Raw genomic sequence first — 17501 nt, forward strand, 5'->3', positions numbered from 1 at the left:
TATTTGCCTACTTGTCAGGCAAGTTGGAGACAAAGTGAAGTTTGTTCTTTGGAAGCCACTTTTCACAAACCCTCACTGGAAGCACTGGTTTGACGTCACAGGTTCTCATATACAGTTGATTTCTACCGTAAAGTCGTTCAGGGTGGATGGAGGTACATGGAGATTTAACCTTTAGAAGCCCGTTGAACAGTGAACTTTTTCATCTGCTCCAGAATGTCCTTGAAGTTACACAGGAGATAGTTGGTTTAAAATAGGTTGAGACCGGTAACTGACTCTTAAATATGCAACTTCTGAAAATCAGATTTCTGGTTAGTTCAGCACTATTCTCATATAAACCATTTCAGTGTGATTTAAGCAAGGGAGCACTTCGGTATGCACAAGAAATGTTTTGTTGCCTATTGTGAAGTAATTTTTTTCCCTGAAATATGGCATTTTTTTCCCTGAAATATGGCAGTATACATTTTTCAATGCCTTGTTAGAATTACAAGTCTTACAAGTGTGATCTGATTTTTACTGTTGTGTTGCTTTTTAAGATATGACTTGTTTCAACGGGCAATTCCAATGAAAGAGTTTAATTTCAGTTTCTGGAGACCTAGCAGAGCAGCATATGTAGGCTGTGCAGTTCTTTTTCCTTAGACTCCTTTTTCCCTGCTCTGAGGAGAGTGGGGTAGGGTGCATGGGATCTGGTCAAGCTGCCCTGGTTCACCTGTTTCTAAGCTGTGAAATCTTGAGTGTATTTTTAAATTTACCTGAGCCAGTCTTACCATCTGTAAAGTGCAGATATTAATACCATCTCTATCGTAATGTTGTTTGGATAAAATACATAATGTTTAGAACTAGGTATTTAGTACATAGCAAGTATCTAATAGAAAGTGTTAGCTCTTCACTATTGCTATTAACTGTTCTTGTAATATTAACTTATAATGATTTGCTTATATATTTGGGTTTTATGCTACTGACTTCTTTAAAATCAGGGATTGTTCCTTAGAAATCGATGGCTGTCACAGAGCTTGGCACAAGAGAAGCAGTTGATAAATATTTTTTGAATGAATAAATGAATAGGGTATCTGATCATCTGTGGCCTGATTTTTCCCTGAGTTTTAAAAATTGTGATAAAATACACATAACATAAAATTTACCATTTTAACCATTATCAGTGGTATTAAACTCATAATGTTGTACAACCATCAAGACCACCCATCTCCATAATTCTTATCATCTTGTAACCCTGAAACTCTATAACAAAGTGACTCCCATTTCCCTCTCTGGTAGTTGTCGTCCCTGGCAACCACATTTCTTCATCTCTCTGGTTTTGATGACTCAAGTACCTCATGTAAGTTGAATCATCTTTTTGTGACGAGGCTTATTTTACTTAGCATAATGTCCTCAAGTTTCATCCATGTTTTGGCGTATGTCAAAATTCATTCCTTTTTAAGGCCAAATAATATATCATTGTATATGTATACCACATTTAGTTTATCCATTCATCTGTTAATAAAACTGGATTGCCTCCATGTTTTAGCTATTGTGAATAGGTTGTGATGCTGCTATAAACATGGGTATATAAATAGCTCTTTGAGACCCTGCTTTTAATTCTTTTGGGTATATAAGTGATTTGTTTTTAGAGAAAAAAAGATAAAACTGTTGACATTGAGTTCTTCTAAGAAACAAAGGTATACAGGAGAGAGACTGTATAAGCCAATCTCTAAGCTATTTTGTTCTCACATTCCTACTGGAAAAAAAAATAGAACATCTCTTATACCTCATAAATGAATACTCAGTTATAATTTATAACATATAATACTGTATCAATATATACATTATAAATAGTACATAATAATAATAACTTTAATAGGTTAAGATAAAATATACAAATGCTGATTTTTTTTTTCCATCCCCCAGTGGGGGAATATTCTTAGGTAATATTCTTAGAGAATATTTGGTATAGAAACTTAGACACTGTTGGTATACCAAGAGAAAAAAGGATTTTTTATCAGACTTGGATTTAAGTCCTGGTTCTGGCACTTAATAAATGTGGTTACTTAATCACTCTGTGCCCAGTTTCCTATTCTGGAAAACAGGTACAGTCATAACCTCCTAGGGTTGTTTTAAGTATTAAGTGCAATAACATATGTAAATAATTATAGAGTGTGGTACATAATAAGGGCTCAGTAAATGTTAGCTGCTATAATAATAATACTGATAATAAATTAGAGCTATGTTATTGCTATGATGATGATAATGATGATTATGTTTTTTGGAAGATATTTTTCCTTTAGGAATTTTTTGGTGAAATTGCTAGTTTTTATCATTTCTAATACATACTTTTTTTGTTGGATTCCTAAATCATCAGTTCTGTTCTCTTGCTCAAATTCTAGTTTCATAGCTTCAAATGATTACTATAATAATTAGAAATTCTGCCTTCACTTCAATAATCTACTGGCCTAAATGTAATCTCATCATTTTTACCCTTCAAAAGATTCTATACACTTTGGCTTGAAACTTTGAAAAAAATCTTTGATCAATTCCTGTTTCTTATTCCCATATCTCTTCCTTTTTTGTCACAGACTTATTACTATTTACTTAAAAATGTGTCTTGTTTCCATCATTTCCTCATCATTTAGGCCTGAATTAAGATATCTCATTGGTGTCTTAATTGTTTTCCCTGATTTTGACTCTTAATGCTTTCATCTATCCATACGTGCATCCATCCAATATACTGGAGAACATTTATTGAGCATCTACTTTTGCCAGACACTTTTCTGGACACTGGCAATAAGGCCTCTCTTTCAAGAGCCCATATCCCTATTAAGATGAATATTATTTGATATTAGCCACATCATCATATTTCTTTCCTTACAATGTTCACTAGCTCAGTGATTCACTATTTTCATTTTGTTTTTACATTTAAACATATCTAGGCGTTCCCATTGTGGCACAACGGAAATGAAGCCGACTAGGAACCATGAGGTTGAGGGTTCGATCCCTGGCCTCAGCGGGTTAAGGATCCGGTGTTGCTGTGAGCTGTGGTGTAGACTGCAGACATGGCTGGGATCTGGCATTGCTGTGACTGTGGCATAGGCCAGCGGCTGCAGCTCCGATTAGACCCCTAGCCTAGGAACTTCCATATGCTGCAGGTGCAGCCCTAAAAAGACAAAAAAATAAAATAAAACAAACACATCTGGAATCTAATATACGACACAAATGAACCTTTCCACAGAAAAGAAAATCATGAACTTGGAGAATAGACTTGTGGTTGCCAAGGGGGAAGGGGAGGAAGTGGAGTGGACTGGGATCTTGGGGTTAAGAGATGCAAACTATTGCCTTTGGAATGGATTAACAATGAGATCTGGTGTGTAGCACTTGGAACTATGTCTGGTCACCTATGATGGAGCATGATAGTGTGAGAAAATAGAATGTATACGTGTATGTGTAACTGGCTCACCATGCTGTACAGCAGAGAAAAAAATTGTATTGTGGAAATAACAATGAAAAATAAATAAATAAACATAGCACTTATTGAACTTTCTATTTCCTTGTATAAGCTGTATCCTCCCAGGTTTCCAATATCACCCATGTTTATTCCCAGTTTGCACTTTTGTGGCTTTGTTCTTGATGATCATATAGACTGCTCTTCTTCGAACACCTGTACTTTTGTGTCACAAAAACTATCTCTGAATTATTTTTGTATTGTTTTCTTGCTCTTGTTTCATGTGTACTGTTTTTGTTTGTTTGTTTTCCTCACACCTGCAGCATATGAACATTCCCAGGCCAGGGGTGGAATCTGAGCCACAGCTCTGACCTATGCCACAACTGAGGCAACGTGGGTTCCTTAACCCACTGTGCCAGGCCGGGGATTGAACCTCTGTGGCAGCAGAGACAACACCGGATCCTTAACCCTCTGCACCACAGCAGGAGCTCTATCATGAGTGCTCCTTTTTATTTGTCAGTTTAGGATGATTACAAAGCACCTGAGGATCAAGATTGTCACTTTGACCTCTGTATGTGCTCCTTTCTCCCACATAGGACCGGGGCTGAGTCTAGAAGCATGCTATTGTATCTTCTCGCCAATTCAGACTATACAGAGCCTGCTGAAGATCATCCCATGCGAAAGGAACCTACACTGTCAGCACATTTTATAGGCCAGGCCGCTTGCTATGTTACTAAAAATAGAAAAATCTGATATTGAACTTTTAGTAGCAATCACACAAAAGAGTGCAGCATACTGGCTGGTGGTGTATCTCTTTTTCCCTTCCCTCATCACTGGTATTTGTAGGAGTTGAGTGTGGATACCTTCGCGACCACCCAAGAGGATGCACCTGATAGGTGTTTAGAAAGTACTATTTTGTTTGTATATTGATTAAGCCCATGCTTGTTTTTATGCAAAAAATATATGTGAATTGGCTAATATGCATTAAAACAACTTGTAAATATGTCAGTGACAAGCAATGACAAACCCAAATTAGTAGGTAGCAAGGTAAAGTTTATAAGAGGTAGAAGCAAAGTACTAAGGTATAGAAATACATAAACAAATTTTTTGGTAATCTTATAGCAACAGACAAAATGGGCATGTGAAAAACCTGCTCAAATATGTTGTGCTAGGTATTGTATAAACAGTATTCAGTAGAAGTAGGTTCTTATATGAGTCTAAGACTGAAGTATTGACCAGCTATTGACTGGATGCCAGCTAATAGAAAGCCCTGGTATATGTGATTTGAGGGCTATAAAGATGAATGAAAACCCTCATTTTGTCCTAGAAACTTATGTTGTAGGAACATAGGCTGTGTATATAAACAACAATAAATATGCTTCCAAGGCCTCAGATAAAATGCAATGGGATTTTAGAGTACTGAAAAATGTCTTTCCTCTGGTAGGCTCATAGAGATTTTGAGCAGGTGGAATTTGAATGGTGTCTGATAAGATTTGTGATGGTTTTGAAGGAACTGAGAGAGAGAGAGTGTGTTCAGAAGTTTAGCAGAAGTACCATAAATAAGAAGAGGTATGGTGTATCTCATCAATCCAGGTCTGAACAGATTTAAGAGTTGATTTCAGCAGCATTTAGAACTGAAGTGTGATCCATTTTTGGTTTTATCCTGGAAAAACTAAATAGGCCAGTTATTTACTGTTATTTTTGTGTTTACTGTGTTGTCTTTACTCAAGTCTGGAAAGACCCAGCCAAGTTTCTCCTAGGATCTGGTGAAGGGTAAGAACTAATTCCCTGATTTTCCCCTCCTCAAATAATCTTTTGAGCATGGATCTTGACCATCCTTGCATAGATAGTTGCTAAGTGTCTTAAAAGGAAGAGGAAATTACAACTCCAGTTGAGTGGGAAGGAATGTAGCTAATTAGAAAGCCTACCATTGTACTGAGTGAGTGAGCTTTTATCTTGGTAACTCTGTGAGACCAATTTTCTTCTCTCTCTCTCTTTTTTTTTTTCCATCGCTTTCACTCAATAAACAAAGGATTCAATTAAAGGCAGTTTAGTTTGTGTTAAAAGTAAATAGCTTGGAGTTCCCATTGTGGCTGAGCAGGTTAAGAACCCGATTACTATCTATGAGAATGCAGGTTCGATCTCTGGCCTTGCTCAGTGGGTTTAGGATCTGGTGTTGATGCAAGCAGTGGCATAGGTCACAGGTGCAGCTTGGATCACACATTGCTGTGGCTGTGGTCTAGGTCGGCAGCAGCAGCTTCGATTTGATCCCTGGCCTGGGAACTAGCATGTGCCACAGCTGTGACCCTAAAAAGAGTAAAAAATTAAATTAAATTAAATACTTTGAAATTTGGGAGTATAGAAAACAGGATGAAAATAGAAGAACTAGAGTAAGATGAAAGGTATAAACTTTTTTTAATTAGCGTATAGTTGATTCACAGTGTCGTATCAGTTTCTGCTGTACAGCATAGAGGCCCAGTCATAAATATACATATGTGCGTATATGTGTGTGTGTGTGTGTGTGTGTGTTCTTTTTCTCATACTACCTCCCATCATGTTCTACCCCAAGAGATTGGACATGGTTCCCAGTAGGACCCCATTGTTTATCTATTCTAAATGTAATAGTGTGTATCTACCAACCCCAAACTCCCTTCCCATTCTGCTTCCTCTCCTCTCTCCCTAGCAACTACAAGTCTGCTCTCCATGTCTGTGGTCTGTTTCTGTTTTGTCTAGGATCATTCATGCTATATTTATATACCACATATAAGTGATATCTTATGGTATTTGTCTTTCTCTTTCTGACTTACTTCACTTAGTATGAGAATCTCTGGTTCCATCCATGTTCCTGCAAATGGGACTATTTTGTCATTTTTATGGCTGCATAGTATTCCATTGTATATATGTGCCACATCTTCTTAATTCATTCATCTGTCAGTGGATATTTAAGTTGTTTATATATTTTAGCTATTGTGAGTAGTGCTGGAGTGAACATAGTGTTGCATGTACCTTTTTGTTTTTTTTTCAGATATATGCCAAGGAGTGGGATTGCTGGGTCATATGGTAGTTTATATTTAGTTTTTTGAGGAACCTTCATACTGTTTTCCATAGTGGTTGTACCAATTTACATTCCCAACAACAGTTTCCCTTTTCTCCACACTCTCTCCAGCGTTTGTTATCTGTTGACTTGATAATGATGGCCATTCTGACTGGTGTGAGGTGGTACTTCATTGTAGTTTTGATTTGCATTTCTCTAATAATTAGTGATGTTGAGCATTTTTTCATGTGCCTCCTGGCCATCCCTATGTCTTCTTTGGAGAAATGTCTATTTAGGTCTTCTGCCTATTTTTTGATTGGGTGTTTGTTTTTTTGTTGTGGAGTTGTATGAGTCGTTTGTGTATTTTGGAGATTAGGCCCTTATTGGTTGCATCATTGGCAAAGATTTTTATGCCATTCTGTGGATTGTTTCTTCGTTGTTTTTGTTTTGTTTTGTTTTTTAATGGTTTCCTTTGCTGTGCAAAAGCTTTTGAGTTTATTTAGGTCCCATTGGTTTCTTTTTGTTTTTATTGTCATTATTCTAGGAGTTGGATCAAACAAGATATTGCTGTGATTTATGTCAAAGAGCATCCTGCCTATGTTTTCCTTTAGGAACTTTATAGTATCTGGCCTTACATTTAGGTCTTTAATCCAATTTGAGTTTATTTTTGTGTATGGTGTTAGAGCGTGTTCTAATTTCATTTTTTTACATGAAGCTGTCCAGTTTTCCCAAGACAACTTATTGAAGATACCATCTTTCCTCCACTGTATATTTTGCCTCCTTTGTCATAGATTAGTTGACTGTAGGTGCTTGGTTTTATTTCTGGGCTTTCTATCCTGTTCCATTGATCTGTATTTCTGTTTTTGTGTTGGTACCATACTGTAAACAGTTTTACATTGCCTAGATCTTAAATATTTCCTTGTATTAAGTAATAAACCAAAATGCAGCAGAGATTGTTTACTGCTGTCCAGTCAGGAGGAGCACTAGTAATTTAAAACTTCAGACAAAATTTCCTGGTTCCTTATAGTATACTAAAGTATTTTTAAAAATAGTAATGAGAATATTTTGTTAAACTATTGATTTATGGATGACAGCTGAGTTGTGAGATGCCATAGGAAATGAGGGAAGCAGCAAAAGTTCATAATTCTTGGCAAGTAGGAAAATGTAATAGGAAATATTGTGACAAAGCTTGCAACAAATTTGATGTTTTAAAATTCACCAGGTACTTGGTGGAAGAGACAAAACTTCAAAGTGGGATTGAGTTATGATCTCATAGGTTCCAATAATATATATAAATAAATATTTATTTATTTATTTTTATTTATTTTATTTTATTTTTCTTTGCTTTTTAGGGCCGCGCCTGTGGCATACGGAGGTTCCCAGGCTAGGGGTCTAATCGGAGCTACAGGTGCCAGCCTTCGCCATATCCACAGCAACAGCAATGCCAGATCCGAGCCACATCTGTGACCTACACCACAGCTCATAGCAATGCTGGATCCTTAACCCACTGAGTGAAACCAGGGATCAAACCTGCAACCTCACGGTTCCTAGTTGGATTTGTTTCTGCTGTGCCATGAGGGGAACTCCAAAATATTTAAGTAGTATACATTTTTAACTTGTGTTTAGCTGTTAATCTAGTTCTGTAGAAGTGATTATTCTGGTGGTTAGAGTATAATTGCTTAATCCCATTGAAATGTTGTATTGGGTTGTTCACTGGATTCTGTTTTAGATCATTGATTTCAGAAACTCTGCTTCTGGAAGTTCTCATTGTGGCTCAGTATCCACAAGGATGAGGGGTCGATCCCTGGCCTTGCTCAGTGCGCCAGGGATCTGGCATTGCCATGAGCTGTGGTGTAGGTCGCAGACACTGCTTGGATCCTGTGTTGCTATGACTGTGGGGTAGGCTGGCAGCTACAGTTCTGATTCAACCCCTAGCCTGGGAACATGGAGTGTGTTGGTGGGTGTGGCCCAAAAAAGTGGAAAAAAAGAAAAAGAAAAGAAAGAAACACTGCTTCTTTTTTACTTCATCTTTCTATGAGAATTTTGAGCAGTTTAATTATTTGTGCCACACAGTCCTGACCCAATAGCATCACAGGCTGTTTCCCTACAACCTCATTGAATTATGGAATTGTAATTTCCTCTTTCTTTAGAGCTGCTACTCTGTCTGCATGGATGGATCAATAGCCAAGGTAAATTAAAATACCCCTCAAAAATGATTTCTTCCCTCTTTGAATATACAGTGGTTTCCCTTTTGTAGTCTGTTTTCAATTTAGCATATTTATTTTAGTGACCATTGTATTGCTTGTTTCCAGTAGGGAAAACCATTTTGTTTTTCTTTTTGAGGGTGATGAGCCTGGAGAGTGGAGAGGATGTGGCAGAGCAGTTTGTAGTAATACCATGTTTTTCAGAGTTTTTTGGCCTTACTTGTAGGTCATAAAATCATTTTAATGGGTCTGCATCAGTGTGTTAAGAAAAAGGCTGGAATAAAAAATATCTTGCTACACAGTGCATAGTAAGGATAAATACTGGTGTATGAAATTTGTCAGTGTATTTACATGTATGTGTATAATTGGGTCATGATGTGAACTTATTACTGTCAATAATAGGCAAAAGTTTAAAAGCCACTATTATAATGGATTTTTAAACATAAGGAAAAAAGTGATGTAATAAGTCACTGTTTCTAAGTTGCATACACTTTCTGTGATTAAAAAAATAACTTTAATAATTGCGTCTTTTCTCATTTGGATTCTAAGCTCCTTCAACCGTCTTATTCATTCAACTTTGTGACCATTTTCCACTCCTATGCTCTGTGCCCAATATACTATTTTATACTTCAGTGATTCTCAACATTTATCCCTTAAATATTTGACCCTTTGCAGTTCTGTAAAATATGCAAGCAGCAGTTATTTACAAATTTCATTTTTCGCAATTTCAGAAACCAGATGTAGATAGAGTACTGTGTTTCAGACATATAATTAATGATTGGTACATAATGTCATCAGGTTTTAAAAGATGCATTTCTTTGGATAACTGAAGTTACTTGGGATAGTCGTTTCCTCAGTTACTGTTTTTGGGCAGGAGAATCTAAAGTATTGTTCTCCATGATGCATCCCTGAATAACTATTAATTCTAGAACATAGAATTTTATAACTAGCAAAAATACCCTTCAAAATAATGGAAGTGAAATAAGTCATTTCCAGGCAAATGTCTGCTGTGTCTCTGAATCTACACCACTGTATCACATTACTGTTGTCACTGCAGTTTTTTTCTCTTCTTTCTATTCTCTGAACTGATTTTCATTCTGTAGAAGTCTTGTACTGACTTTAACCCCTTTTCCTTGATTTGTTACAACACGTCTTTTTTTTTTTTTTTTTTTCATCTTTTGTTCTTTTAGGTCTGTACCAGTGGCACATGGAGGTTTCCAGGCTAGGGGTCTAATCGGAGTTGTTGCTACCAGCCTATGCCAGGGCCACAGCAGTGCCAGATCTGAGCCACACCTGCGACCTACACCATAGCTCACGGTAATGTTGGATCCTTAACCCACTGAGTGAGGCACAGGGATCAAACCAGCAACCTCATGGTTCCTAGTTGGATTAGTTTCCGCTGCGCCACGATGGGAACTCCATGTTACAACACATCTTAAATTCAACTGCCAGAAACATAAAAAGGGCCTCAGTAACCTTGTCAGGCCTCAGTAACCTACTATAACTCTAGAATGCTTCCTGTTCTTTTTTGAATTGAGGCCAAACTAAGTTTTCATTATTAGTGATCTCTGGATTTACTATTGTGGACGGCTTTTGTGCTCAAATGCACTTTGTTCAGGCTGTCTTCCTCATTTTCTTCCATCTTTGCTGCTCTTTTAACTGATCCAGAATGCTTGATTTTGATGTTTTTCCGGATCCAATCCTTTTAATATCTGGACATGAACATTGATTTTGGCATCAGACAAACCTTTGTTTGAATTTCAGCACTTACCCTGACTACCAGTTTGATCTGTGTAAGCTCTGCACAATTAACCTCAACCTCTCTGAACCTCTGTTTCTCATAGGTGAAAACTGGGAGAGTACTTCATGACAAGTTTGTGGTGAGGATTAACCAAGATATGTATTACCTACGCCTAACATACTGTTTATCACCCTTTCCCTCCCTCTCTGCTTGATTCAGTATTTGGTTCTAACAGTTGTGAGAGGTAGATTAGATTTGTAAAGGTTAATTAAAATAGTAGCAGCTTAGAGTACACCGTAAGAGTTATAAGTACAAGCAATCCAATGTAAACAGTGGGTCCCACCAATTTGTGCAAAGTAATGATAGTTGGTATCCTAAAAAACAAAACAAAACAATAACCACACTGCCTTCCTTTTATTCTTTCTTTTCTTGCATTTTAGTGTTTAGTCTTGAAAGGTGGTGACATTTCTGTCAGTAGGTACTGGGCTGGTACCTAATCTTTCAAATATCCTCTTGAAGCCTTATCAGAATACAAGGTCACTGGAATAATATAGGACATGTTAAGGGGCTCTGCCTGCCGAGTCCAGCTCAGCAGGTGAGGGCTGAAGAACAGGTACTATGAAACTTAAGAAAAAGTTAACATAAAACAAGACACAAAGACATTTATCTTAATTAGAGGTGGGAACTGGTGGACTCAAGGTCTCATGGACCCAGAGCACTGCCTCAAGAAACCACACTGCTTTTATTATGCTCTTTAGGATTATGTCAAGTGAGGAGGGGTTTGCAGGTGCAGGATATAGTTCTTTTATTATTTTAAAAGTTCTATTATTATTTTAAAAGTCACATAGTTTGTAGTTGGTTAAGCTTTTATTCTGACCTTTAGGCATTTAACAATCATTAGCATTGAGGAAGCCGGGCATTAGCTGTCTATGCATCCCATCTAGAGAATCCTCATTGTGCTTCTGCAAATAGCATGCCTGTCTGTGGCAACCTGTGTGCCTAGGTTTGCACCTTGTTCTCCTTGCTGATGCATATTTTGCTAAGGACTGCTCAAAACCCCCCTGGGGCCATGAGATTTCTCTTTCTCTTATTTTAACAGGACATATCATGCTGTGCAAATGGCATGCTAATCTGCACAGGTCAGGCATGCCTAGACCAAGGCATTATGTCCTCATTCAGCTGAGCACATGAATAACTTATGCCTTTTGGTCTTTGTTCTTAAGCTTAAGTTATTTACCAGCGTTGCGACTGTTTTTCAAGGAGGAATATGGGGTAAAGTAAAGCAGGAGTAGATGGAGTTTTCAGCATAGAAAATAGAAGCAAAGAGGCTAAGAAAAGATTGTAGAAACTTGTCTCCTGACAGGGCTCCATTACAATGGAGCAGTTTATAATCACAGCAGCCTCTTCAAAAACCTTGTAATTTATTTGTAAAACACAATAAAGATAATTTTATACTGTTATCATGTATTATTCAGAAATATTCATTTTCATCTAACATGTGCACAAATGCACATACACCCACGAACTCATCCTTTACCCCAAGTGCTTATATATGGGGCAGGGAGTACACTTCCATCCATATTAATATTTTATTTTGTTTCTTCTGAATTTATAATTGATGTGGGATTAGATAATGAGTATGATTTTCAGGTTTTTTTCCTGTGTTTCCCCCAGGCTTATTTCAATCTGGAATAAAAAATTACTTGAAAAGTTGACATTTTACTTCACTGTTGAGCCATTAAGTGCACATTTAGATAACTGATTTGAAAATAATTTTCTGTGCTTTATTTTGTGTACCAGAGAACCCTTGGGCTGACATGCTTTCTCATCAGTACATATTTCTCCCTTTTAAATAAAGTATAGAACATTTCTGCTTTGCTTTGTGGAATTGGAGGCAAATTCTTCAGATTTTATTCCTATTTCATAAACATTCACATAGCTCCTTAGATTTCTTCTCGATCATGGATACTAGTAACAATTCATTTTGCATCTTAGAATAAATGGTAAGATATGATACCTAGTCTTTTGAATATATAGTTTGCTAGTAAGTAAAATGTCCAACATGGCTTTAAATATTATATTAGCTGTAGAATGTTACTATTTTCCATGACATCCTTGAAAATTATTTTCCATGATGTCCATGTGTTTCTGTGCCAAAATAAGGCACATGGTTTAAGTTTTCATATTTGCAACAGTAATTTCATGATTCATGTATTCATGATTTTTTTCTTCCGATGGTGCCTTTTCTTTGAGAAGTTTGAATTATAATACTAATGATTAACATGTAACAGTCGTTGTCATAAATTTTAAAAAGAAAGTTGTGAGTTCCCATTGTGGCTCAGCGGGAATGAATCCAATTAGTATCCATGAGGATGTGGGTTCAATCCCTTGCCTGGCACAGTGCTTTAAGGATCAGGTGTTGCTGTGAGCTGTGGTATAGGTCATAGACACGGCTTGGATCCCACATTGCTGTGGCTGAGCCTGTGGCTGGCAGCTATAGATCTGATTTGACCCCTAGCTTGTGAACTTCCATATGCTGTGAGTGCAGCCCTAAAAAAGCAAAAAGAAAAAGAAAATTTTTAGTCAGTTTTTTTATTGGTTAAAAAAAGACCTGTAACTTTGTCTTAGCTGCCTAAAAGCCGAGAATCTGTACTGACTCTGATTTACTACACGTCCTTTATAAAAAATTACTTCTTGCAGAAGCAACTATGTATGCTCAGTAGCTGTTCTTTTCATAATAAATGTAATTTTAGTCCCGTTTGTATTTTTCCATTTTCCACAAATTCTTTTTTCCTTCATACTGATTTTTTCTTCAAAGACCTTTAAAGAACATTTACTAAGATTTTCTGCAGCGTAGGCTGCAGTATCACTAAACAAAATATGTTCTTTTTGTGTGTCAGAAAAAGGCCGGTGAGGGAGATGAGTGTGTGTAGTGCAGCTGTAAAGTCAGGGCAGCTCTGCAAGCCACCATCACTGCTATTAGACTTAGGCATCAGAAGTCCTAAGTGCTTCCATACACTAAGTCATTTAATCTCCACAACTCTCCTATGAGGAAAGCACTATTGTTGATGCTGGAACGATGGTACCAGAATCCGGGTTCTTGTTCACAGCAGTCAAAGAATGAACTCCATGAACACACAGGCAGCAAGCAAGCAAAGTTTTTATTGAAGGAATGCAGATAGCTCCCAGGGTTACTGGGAAGGGTGAGAAGAGCCCCCCTTTCTCTATTGTCCTGTGGGTTTTTTATTCCTTAAAGTTGTGGGGGGGGGTACCAACGTTGGGTCCAGAGAGACGTGGTCTTCTCCCATTGGCCTTTTTCAGTTACTCATATCAGTGCTTGTCCAATAGCCAAAAGACATACTGAAAAAGAAAAATGGAGCTGGAGGAATCAGGCTCCTGGACCTCAGACTATACTACAAAGCAACAATCATCAAAACCATATGGTACTGGCACAAAGACAGACATCTTTGGAACAGGATAGAAAGCCCAGAATTAAACCTACACACCTACAGCCAACTAATCTATGACAAAAGATGCAAGAATATACAATGGAGAAAAGACAGACAGCTTGTTCAATAAGTGATGCTGGGAAAACTGGACAGCCACATGGAAAAGAAGGAAATTAGAACACTCCCTAACACCATACACAAAAATAAACTCCAAATGGATTAAAGACCTAGATATAAGACCAGATACTATAAAACTCTTAGAGGAAAACATGGGCCAAACACTCTCTGACATAAACGACAGCAGCATCTTCTCAGATCCACCTCTTAGAGTAATGACAGTAAAAACAAAAATAAACAAATGGGCCTTAATTAAACTTACAAGTTTCTGCACAGCAAAGGAAACCCTAAACAAAATGAAAAGACAACCCACAGAATGGGAGAAAATCTTTGCAAGTGAATCAACTGACATGGGATTAATCTCCAAAATTTATAAACACCTTCTGTAGCTCCATACCAAAATAACAACCCCATCAAAAAATGGGCGGAAGGTCTAAGCAGACACTTCTCCAAAGAAGACGTACAGATGGCCAAAAAACACATGAAAAGATGTTCAACATCACTCATTATTAGAGTGATGCAAATCAAAACCACTCTGAGGTGCCAGAGTCCAGCTCCAGCAGCCAGGGAGTGTACAACCTGTTAGGGAGGGATGGCGTTGGCGATTGCATATGGAGACAGCCTCTTTGTCCCTTCTTTCAGGGCACTAGACTGCTCAAATTTTATTGGTATAAGTGGTTGATTATATAGACAGTTTCTAACTACAGATTACATCGTAGTGTTAAAAGTACATTGGTTAACTTTTAGATTTTGTTTTTTAATCACATGGTACAGCAGCCTTACATCATGTTTTTTGTTTTGTTTTTTTTTTTTAATCTTTAACTTAACTAAATTTAGCGAGTACAATCAAGGACAAACAGGCACAAACGCATCATGTGGGAAATCGGAGACCCAGCACAAACCATCTCATGGCCAGCCAATTTTTACAAGCTGAAGAGGCCACAGACACAACAAATCTTGCCTTCGGACTAGTGCCTATCTTTAAAGTGTCAATGTCAGGGAGACAGTGTGAGAAAATATAAATAAACTTAATTAGCTACTGCTTAGAAGCTTTTAAAATCAAGGACAAAACTCACAGCGAGGTTTCTTTTGATCATGAATAATATATGTCTAACTTCTATAAACCTCATTAAAATCCTAACTCTAAAGTTTACTGTATAATTAGTTAGTAGATAAACATTATGTTTTTAATTAAGTTGAATTTGAATAGGGGAAAGTCCTTTAGGATGAAATTTTTATTATATTATTGTTGTATTTCTGTTAAATCACAAATCACCACAGGAAAATAAGAATGGGAAATAAGGATAATAAACAAATAATCAGGAAAGACTGAGGAAGAACTGAACAACAAGTGAATAACAGAAAAAACGAAGTCATCCGTGGAACAATCCTCACTCAGCAACGCAAAATGGAAATTATTTCCCGGAAAATTCAGTTCCCCACCAAAGTTAGCGGGCGAGCCTTATTTTCTTCTAGGGCCTGTCCTCAGAATTGTGCCATACAGGCAGGTATCCCCTTGTTTAGGAACATGCCCTCAGAATTGTACCATTCAGACAGGCCCCTTTTCCTGATTAGGAGCCTGCCCTCAGAGTTGTACCGTTCAGGCAAGCTCCTTTCCTCAGCTCCTTGTATCTTTTTGGCTCCCCACACTGACACCTTACACCAGCCAGAATGGCCATCATCAAAAATTGTACAAACAAGAAGTGCTGGAGAGGGTGTAGAGGAAAAGGAACCCTATTACACTGTTGGTGGGATTGTAAATTTGTGCAACCACTGTGGAAAACAGTATGGAGATTCCTTAGAAAACTAAAAATAGAAATTACCATTTGATCCAGCAATCCCACTCCTGGGCATCTATCCAGAGAAAAGCATGACTTGCAAAGACACATGTACTCCGATGTTCATTGAAGCACTATTTGCAATAGCCAAGACATGGAAGCAAAGTTTTTATTGAAGGAATGCAGATAGTTCCCAGGGTTACTGGGAGGGGGGAGAAGAGCCCCCCCTTTCTCTATTGTCCTATAGGGGTTTTTATTCCTTAAATTTGTGGGGGGGGTGTTACCAACGTGGGGACCAGAGAGATGTTGTCTCCCATTGGCCTTATTCATTTACCCATATCAGTCCTTGTCCAGTAGGGTCCTAGGGTGGAAATGTCCTGTAAGTCTCATAATTTCTTTGTCCTTCCTGTAAACTGAGTCACAGGGGATTAGGGATTAATGTCCACCTGTGTGTAGGTTCACTCCCTATAGTAAACAAGGCCTGTGGGGATGTTACTCCCTGGAGCCTTTAAGTCGAAATGTTAATCAGTGGCGATATCAAAGAATGCCTCAAAGCCCATGCTCCTACGCTGACTACCTGAGTTACTATTCTGTCTCATTATTATTCCCATTTTACAGGTCAGGTGGAGAAACTGAGGCTCCATTCCCAGGCTAGGCGTCAAATCAGAGCTATAGTTGCCAGCCTTTGTCAGAGCCAGAGCAATGCAGGATCTGAGCTGTATCTGTGACCTACACTATAGCTCATGGCAACACTGGGTCCCTGACCCACTGGGGGAGGCCAGGGATCAAACCTGCCTCCTCGTGGGTCCTAGTTGGATTCATTTCCACTGCGCCACAATGGGAATTCCCCAAAAGAAAATTCTTTACAGCTTCCTAAATTTTCTTTTCAAACAACACGGTTCAGAGCCATGTTACTTGCTGTAGGCTACCAGCAAATTGTAGCAGCAGTAGCAGCAGCAGCAAACTCAATTTGGCACATGCATTGCCCTCAGCAATACTGGTAATGGCCAGGTCCAGTGGGTGTTTGTTGAATGTTATTGTATCATCAGAAATAGAATGCCTCACTTTTTAAAAAAATTATAGATTTACAATACTGTATTAGTTTCAGGTGTACAGCAATGAATATATATGTGTTTTTCAGATTATTTTCCATCATAGGTTATTTCAAGATGTTGAATATTATTCCCTGTGTTATACAGTAAATACTTGTTGTTTTATCTATTTTATATATAGTAGTGTGTATCTGTTAACCCCAAACTACTGATTTATCCTTGCCTAACCCTCTCCTGTTTGGTAACCCTAAGTTTGTTTTCTGTGTCTGTGAGTCTGTTTCTGTTTTATAAATAGATTCATTTGTATTATTTTTTAGATTCCACATGTGATGTCATATAATATTTGTCTTTTCTTTGCCTGATTTTTCACTTAGTATGGCAATTCTCTAGATCCAGCCATATTGTTGCAAGTGGCAGTATTTCTGGAATGGCTCTTTGTGATCAATAACATTGAAGTGCATGAAGCCAGGGTACAGTTATACTTGGTAGCTCAAGCTTAATAAACTTACTCTTGAATTAAAGGATTTTTTTTAAGCACATATGCATGGAAAAGATTGTAGTTTCACATGATCCCAGTAGGGCTAGGCCTTCCTTTAAGCAGTGACTGAGAGAGGTATGGTGTGATTCGATTCTCCAAAGGCTTGGTTGCCCTTCAAATATCGCTTCACCTGGAATTCCAGTATTGGTTGGAATTTC

At 37.8% G+C, this 17501-nt stretch overlaps 1 protein-coding gene across 6 annotated transcripts in view; it reads left to right on the top strand.

Moving 5' to 3' along the window:
• NME7 (NME/NM23 family member 7) overlaps positions 1–17501 on the top strand; it is a 278798-nt gene that overhangs the window by 22044 nt on the left and 239253 nt on the right. The gene's annotated exons all lie outside the window — the stretch shown is intronic.

Source organism: Sus scrofa, chromosome 4, assembly GCF_054392235.1.
Source record: "Sus scrofa isolate SSC_HxYL_T2T_F1_AM1 chromosome 4, Sscrofa_HxYL_maternal_Yorkshire_Landrace_v2.0, whole genome shotgun sequence".
Taxonomy (NCBI): Eukaryota; Metazoa; Chordata; class Mammalia; order Artiodactyla; family Suidae; genus Sus; species Sus scrofa.